We start from the raw sequence: 8,469 nt of genomic DNA on the forward strand, positions 1-8,469 counted from the left end.
GCTGTCAATACACAGGCCAGATGTTATTTGTTTACAGGAGACACGTCTGGAGGATCACCCTGATCCTCCACAGTTAAAACACTACCACTCGTATAGAAGATATGAAGGTCACGGAGTCGCCATATACACACACAAATCACACCCACAAACGGAAGTGATTCTATATTCTACTCTGGAAGCGGTCGCATGCAGAGTAAAATTTAATAACACGTATCTGTCTATTTGCTCTCTGTACTGTCCTCCACATGGCTCCATTGATAGTGATGCTTTAAATTCACTAGTTGAACATCTATCTGGGAATAAGTTAGTATTGGGTGACATTAATGCCCATCACTATCAATGGGGTAGCTTGAGGATCGATGGTCGTGGGGAGCAAGTAGCCGACCTAATACTACACTCCAACCTCTGTCTTCTGATCGATGGTAGAGCGACTCGTGTAGATGATCGTACTGGTAGCTTTTCGGCCATTGACTTATCTCTGGCCTCCCCTGGTATACATCAAGATTTCTCATGGGACCCTTATTAAAATGCGTGACTTACAAAGTAGTGCCCCCGAAATGGAAATAGAAGAATACCATAGTGCCCCCGATAATGGGGCAAGCAAGATACAGCCCAGTATGCCCGGGAACGTGCCGACACCCCCACACGGACCCCACGGGGTAGCTGCCACCAGTCAGAACAACCCCCGGCAACAACGGCATATGTCAGCCCAGGCCATGCGCCCCTATGTCACGCAGCCACCACGTCGTCGCCGTCGTAGGAGAAGGACACTACCTTCACGGAGTGGGATTGTTGAACCAGCTAGGGGTGGAGTTGTTCTAGACACTCCAGACAGCGCCCCTCCTCGTGAGATGGCCTATTGTCGCTCCAAAAGTGTCCTGGTAGAGACGGCCTATTGTCGCTCCCGCCCTCGTGAGATGGCCTATTGTCGCTCCAAAAGTGCCCCGGTAGAGACGGCCTATTGTCGCTCCCGCCCTCCTGAGACGGCCTATTGTCGCTCCGAAAGTGTCTTGGTAGAGACGGCCTATTTTCGCTCCCCTCCTCATGAGATGGCCTATTGTCACTCCCCTCCTCGTGAGACGGCCTATTGTAGCTCCCCTCCTCGTGAGACGGCCTATTGTTGCTCCGAAGGTGCCCTGGTAAAGACGGCCTATTGTCACTCCCGCCCTCGTGAGATGGCCCACTGTCGCTCCGAAGGTGCACAGAAGGAGGCAAGGAGCAAGACGTCACCCCAGAAGGAGACAAGAGCCCAGGCCTCCCGTACCAGATTGGCCCAGGCATGCCTCACAGCCTCCCCTGGCCTCCGCTCCCTACGCCTGGCTCTGGAACAGACGCACCTGACGGGCCCCAGCATAAGCCGATGCTGCAGCCCTCCCCTGTTGGCGCCCCTAGATGCTGGAGACTGCAGTCCGCAGTCTCTCCCGATCCTCCCCAGGACACCCGGGCGCGGTCTCCATACGCCCCCATGACGATGTAAGGCTCCCACCTCTGGCCGAGACTTACACCAGAGGTTCCTGGAGCTATTCAGCCCCAGTCCCGAGGGCCATACCCCTGAGCCCAGCCCGGAAGCCACGGGTAGCCCAGGACGCGAGAGGACGCCCCTACGAGTTGTCCCGTGCCCTCTTGGCACGCCTCCCCTTGGCGGTGCCCCTAGCCCGGCAGGATTGCCGACGGCGTGTTCCCGCCCCTGCCCCCCACGATGAATACGTGTGATGCTGTCCAGAAACAGTGCAAGTGATTTAGGTTAAGTGTGACTTTGCCGAAGCTAGTGTAATACCGTGCAGTGACTTAATATAGTGAATATCGGGGCAAGTAAGATCACAGAGAGAGAATAAAGGACGAGTGTGTGAACCAAGATCTGATGAACTAGATTTATGAGTGACGTTCCTTATACATAATTAGTAAGACTGTGCCGCCTGGAAATTCCTCCGTAGTAATACACCCCTACTGCTGTGAACTCTAAAAAAGTAATACGAGAAAGTGTTAGTGATATTCCCCCACTCCCGCTACCCGTAAATCCTGTACAGGTACGACATTCCCTCGTCCCATCTAGTGTAAGTGTAAACCAAGAATAGAATCAATTACCAAGTCCCTTTGCTATTGGAAAACGTGTAATCCTCTTGTTAATCCTTGCCTCTCCCCAGTATTACCATAACTCCGTCCTAGCCGTCACAAGTCACTCCCCGCACCCTCCCTTTTTCTCCCCCCCCCTCTTTGTGAGACTCACTCCCCGCGCCTCACGCGCGCGCCTATATTCGCTGTACTAGGTTTGACTGGTTGGCTTTAATATCAGATAAGCAAGTATCCTGCGAGATACACATGTCCTAGATAAGGGTTTTATATTGTGTTACGGAACAGAGAAAGATAATGTACACATTAAGTGAGAATACTAAGAGTCACTACTGCCAACGGCCATGCCACGTTGAGTACACCGCTTCCCGTTTGATCAGCGAAGTTAAGCAACGTTGGGTCTGGTTAGTACTTGGATGGGTGACCGCCTGGGAACACCAGATGCTGTTGGCATCCCTACGTCAAGTAGGGTTGGTGGAGGATTAGTGCCCCTCCCTGTAAAACAATTAACTCTAAGCCCTTGGCCACCCTATCTGGGATACATGGCGTCTGGCAATGAATGAATGAATGAACTACTGTCCCGTAAAGTTCCAGGTTCAAAACAAAGAGTTAGGTAAAATTACAAGTTAAAGTTTAATGCTCAAACTAACAACAAAACATTCAGGACTCATAACGATAATGTAATGGCAAAAAACAAATTAAATATATGGTTAACTGCAATAGCCTCTATTAACACGAAATTAGCAAGAGTAAATTTATCTAAGTCAGCCCTGTTAAAATGAGATACCAGATAATACTCAGTGAATGCGAGATATGTTATTACAGATACAAAATAATATTAATGATGGCTGACAAAGAACCTCACATAAATTACAAAAACCTCACTAGGCCCAAGAATCAACCTTGTGCTACACAGTACAAGAAAAAATGCAACAACAGTTATACTCAAATTACACACAGCTGCTAGATGGTTGGAGACTTCCGGAGCACTCACAATAATAATAACTGTACAGGGGAGGACAGAGATGTGAACAAAAGGAGGAGTAGATCTAAGTGGCAATAATGCAGAGACTGAGCTCATTATATAGGGGCCAGCAGAGCTTGATACAACTTGTAAGAAGGACGCGCAAATGAAGCCATAGGGGACAAAGAGCTGACAATCCTACACTGAACAACAGAAAGGACGACTTACTCTACTATAACGGTAGAAGGGGGGAACTGAGGCAGAACACGCTCGTGATCAAACATGCAGCATACTGTGCGTTAAAATTACACAAAGGATGATGAAATCATAGGCTATGTAACACCTCCCCACAAAGAAAAAAATTTACAAAGGAAATTTCTTATTACTCTAAAACAATCTGTCTAAAGTCTAGATAAGCAATCTGCAATAACATTTTCTTTCCCCTTGACATGTTGTATGTCTAATGAATACTCCTGAAGAAGTAGACTCCATCTTGTCAATCTCTGATTTTTATCTTTAAACTTACTAAGGAATTTCAGTGGGTTATGATCGGTATAAATGACTATGGGGTCAAAACCAGAACACAAATAAAATGAAAAATGCTGTAAACCCAAAATCAAGGCCAAAAGCTATTTCTCAATAGTTGAGTAGTTCTTTTGAGGTGGAGTGAACTTCTTACTGTAATAAGATACAGGGTGTTCAATACCCTGATCATCCTCTTGCAGCAAAACAGCCCCAGCTCCTTTATCACTTGCATCAACAGCCATCTTAAAAGGCTTAGCAAAATTTGGAGTAGCGAGCACTGGCTGACTTAATAAGATAGCTTTAAGTTTGTTGAAAGAGGATTCACAGTTATCGGTCCAGGCAAATTTAACTCCCTTTTTCAGTAGGTCCGTAAGTGGTGATACAAGAATAGAAAAGTTAAGAACAAATCTCCTGTAATAACCTACCATTCCCAAAAATCTTTGTAGCTCTTTCCTACTTTTAGGTCTGGGAAGATCACTTATAACCTGAACCTTAGCTGCTGGTGGTGCAACATGTCCATCACCAATTACATACCCAAGGTACTGAACTTTAGCTTGACCAAACTCACACTTTGATAAATTAGCTACAAGATTAGCATGAACTAAACGCTCAAGAAATTTACTGACATGGCATAGGTGATCTTTCCAGTTGTCACTGAAGATTAATACATCATCAATATAAACAACACACCCTGCCAAACCCTCTGTTACAACATTCATGAGCTTCTGAAATGTGGCTGGTGCATTCTTCATACCATATGGCATTACAGAACATGCAAAAGTCTTTCCTAGTGTTACAAAACATGAGATCTCCCTAGCACGTTCAGTCATAGGTACTTGCCAGTATCCCTTTAACAAATCAAACTTACTTATGTACCTAGCCTTTCCGATCTTGTCTATGCAATCTTCCACACGAGGGAGAGGGTAAGTGTCTGTTTTGGTTATCTGGTTAACACGTCTGTAGTCAATGCAAAGCCGCTGTGACCCCCCTGGCTTAGGGACCAGAGTGACAGGAGAACTCCACTCGCTCTGACAGGGCTCAATCATCTTGTGGTCCAACAGGTAGGCAAGCTCCTTCTCGATGAGAGGAACTTTCACTGGGTTCACACGGTAAGGAGGCAATTTAATTGGCTTTGCGTCTCCAACATCGACATCATGCATCAACACAGTGGTTCTTCCTGGAGTGGCACGGAACACCTGCGGGTACTCCTGCAGTAATGCCGAAAACTCCTGCCTTTCCTCGGGAGGTAGATGAGAAAGCTTAGTCTGGAGATCATTCATGATATCAGGATTCTTCCCCAAACTATCACTCAGGCTCATGCTGCATGGGAGAGCTTCACTTGCAGACTCGGGTGGAACAGCTACAGTGCAGACTGGATTATTTTCGTCCCGCCTGTGATATAACTTTAGCATGTTGATGTGACATAGTTGCTTGTTCTTTCTACGATCTGGTGTGGCGATGACATAGTTGACATCACTGAGTTTCTTCTCCACGAAATAAGGACCACTAAACTTGGCTTGAAGAGGTTGCCCATGCACTGGTAGCAGAATCAAAACCTGATCTCCTGGCTGAAAGTGGCGTAACCTGGACTTCTTATCATACCAAGTCTTCATCTTCTCCTGAGCAGCTCCTAAATTCTCTCTCGCCAGCTGTAAAGCAGTGGACAGCCGTTCTTTGAACTTCATCACATACTCCAGCAGGTTGACGTCATCTTCCTCCGACAGCCAGCATTCCTTGAGTAGCTTAAGGGGTCCTCTTACTTCATGGCCAAACAGTAGTTCAAAGGGTGAGAAGCCCAGTGATTCATTTGGAGATTCTCTTGAGGCAAATACAACAAATGGAAGACCTTTATCCCAGTCTTTCTGATGTTCCAAACAGTATTTCTTGAGCATCGATTTGAGTGTTTGATGATATCTCTCCAACGCTCCTTGGGTCTGGGGATGGTAAGCTGAAGACGTGATCTGGGTGATGCCCAACTCTTTCAGAGACTGCTTGAAAACGTTTGACATGAAATTACTTCCCCGGTCTGACTCTACCTCCTTGGGCAGACCAAACTTTGTGAAGAACCCTAGCATTTCCTTAACCACGTTCTTTGCTGAGATATTTCTAAGTGGAATGGCTTCAGGATAACGAGTAGCCATATCAATCAGGGTCAACACATAAGAAAATCCTGAAGAAGTCTTAGGAAGAGGGCCCACAATATCCACCAACACACGGGTGAATGGCGCCTCAAAAGGAGGAATGGGAACTAGAGGTGCAACCTTTTCGGTCTGATTACACTTCCCCACAACTTGACAGGTGTGACAAGACTTACAATACCAGGAAACATCCCTGAAGATACCTGGCCAGTAGAAGTGTTTCAAAATGCGTGCCACAGTCTTCCTCACTCCAAGGTGTCCTGCCAAACTGGAATCATGAGCCACTCTAATGATATCCTGCCTACAAACACGAGGGATGACAACTTGATGTACAACCTCCCATTCACAGTCGGCTGATGCTGTTGGGGGTCTCCACTTCCTCATAAGTACTCCTGACTTTATATAATAACAAGTAGAAGCACCAGTTGACTCTTCCTCACTGCAAGCCGAGTTAGCAAGACCTTTCAACTCAGGGTCAGCAACCTGCAACTCAACCAACTCTTGACGAGACAAATTATCAACACTACGGGGTACTGCCTCATCTGGTGAGTGGTCCAAATTAGCAAGAAAAGTGTCAGCTAGGATAACATCATCATCATCATTATCCTCTAAATCACCAGTAACTTAAGACTTAGCCCTAGTGACAGCACATGCAGGGAACACATCAAGGACATCACAATCCTGGGTCGCAGCCACTGGCTCACTAGACAACTGAGGAGCTGGACACACTTGACTTCCACCAATATCACTTCCAAGTAAGAAAGTTACACCTGACATTGGGAGTGTCTCAACCAACCCAACCATAACGGAACCATTAACAAAACCAGACTCTAAATTCACTCTGCACAGAGGGACAGAGAAGTAATTATTCCCTACACCTTGTAAGATTACAGTTTCATCAGAGGAATTAACATTAGAGCCTAAAACACTGGTCAGCATAAGGGATTGGCAAGCACCTGTATCACGATATATTTTAACTGATTTCCTGTCATTACTGTCCAGAGGACTGACAAAACCATCAGACAGGAAATTAGCACATGAACTCTTGAGAGTGTCACCCACGTTACTGCTCAAAAGAGGAGCTCCATCATGAGAATTTAAGTTACCCCTCAAAGCAGGTTCAGTTAACTCAGTTAAAGAATTATGGGAACTCTCAAGGGTGGACACTAGACCAATTAACTGAATATTTAAAGACTCCTTTTTGTTCACATCACGCTGTCTCCTGAAACATTTCTCCGTAGTATGACCAAGCTTACTACAATAAGTACATTTACTTTTCTGAAATCTAGAGGTGGAGCTGGTATTTACTTCCTGAGAAACATCATCTTTATTCTCTTTCCTGTTACCTGTACTCTGAGTAGAGGCAACGTACTTACACTCAGCTTTCCTTTTCTCTATAGAATATCTCTTGTGAGTGAGAACATATTCATTAGCTAAAACTGCAGCATCAGACAAATTATCTATTCTTCTCTCATCAAGATATAGGCTTACATCTTTATAAATACACCTCTTGAAGTCCTCCAGCAAAATCATCTGCTTAAATTTACCAAAATCAGAATCCACATTCTTAGAATTTAACCACTGCTCTAACAGATCTTCTTTGATTTTTGCATACTCAACATGGGATTGCTTACCTTGCTTATAAGTTGTCCTAAATTTTACTCTATAGGCTTCAGAAACAAGCTCATAGGCCTTAAGAATCAAGCTCTTAACTACATCATAATTATCAGATTGATCCTGAGGCAAAGATGCATAAGTTACTTGAGCTTTACCGGTGAGAACAGTTTGAAGGAGTACTGGCCAATACTTTTTTGGCCAATTAAAACCTGTAGCTACCCTCTCAAACAACTGAAAATACTTTGTTAAATCAGATTCATTAAAAGGAGGGACAAGTTTAACATTTTTAGCCACATCAAAATCATCAGAGCTAGATGATCCAGTTCCACCTTGTTTCATGCGATACTCATGGTCTGCCTGAATCCTAGCAAGTTCAATTTGTGCCTGAGCCTGTACCTGTGCCTCTTGAATACGAGCATTTGCCTGAAATTCAGCCTCCTTAACACGAGCCTCCTGCCGGGCTAGCTGTAACTTAGCTAATTCAATCTGCATTTGCTCATTTGGAGGAGTTACATTAAACAAGCTTTCATTAATCATGTCAACAATTTGATCTTTAGAATGATGAGAGCGAACAGCAATTCCCAATTGTTGAGCAACAAGCTTAAGTTCATTCTTTGTTCTGTTTTCTACATCACACACTGTTTGCACATTTGACAAAAAATCTTTGGCTTCATCAAGTGTAGTATTAGTAGACATCATGAATAAGTAACAGTCACAAAATATCAAGCAATATCCTTATGATAATATCCTGAATATCTTGATGAGAGGTCGCCAAATTTATGTTACGGAACAGAGAAAGATAATGTACACATTAAGTGAGAATACTAAGAGTCACTACTGTCCCGTAAAGTTCCAGGTTCAAAACAAAGAGTTAGGTAAAATTACAAGTTAAAGTTTAATGCTGAAACTAACAACAAAACATTCAGGACTCATAAGGATAATGTAATGGCAAAAAACAAATTAAATATATGGTTAACTGCTATAGCCTCTATTAACACGAAATTAGCAAGAGTAAATTTATCTAAGTCAGCCCTGTTAAAATGAGATACCAGATAATACTCAGTGAATGCAAGATATATTATTACAGATACAAAATAATATTAATGATGGCTGACAAAGAACCTCACATAAATTACAAAAACCTCACTAGGCCCA

At 44.2% G+C, this 8,469-nt stretch overlaps 1 non-coding gene across 1 annotated transcript; it reads left to right on the forward strand.

Annotated features, from left to right (window-relative positions):
- Positions 1-2,404: 2,404 nt before the first annotated feature.
- LOC145404762 (5S ribosomal RNA) lies at positions 2,405-2,523 on the forward strand. The gene has a single exon (XR_013898219.1). It is a non-coding gene; the product is annotated as a 5S ribosomal RNA (ribosomal RNA).
- Positions 2,524-8,469: the final 5,946 nt, after the last annotated feature.

This window comes from Coenobita brevimanus, chromosome 64, assembly GCF_032717465.1.
Source record: "Coenobita brevimanus isolate Jiangsu-jjx chromosome 64, ASM3271746v2, whole genome shotgun sequence".
NCBI lineage: Eukaryota > Metazoa > Arthropoda > Malacostraca > Decapoda > Coenobitidae > Coenobita > Coenobita brevimanus.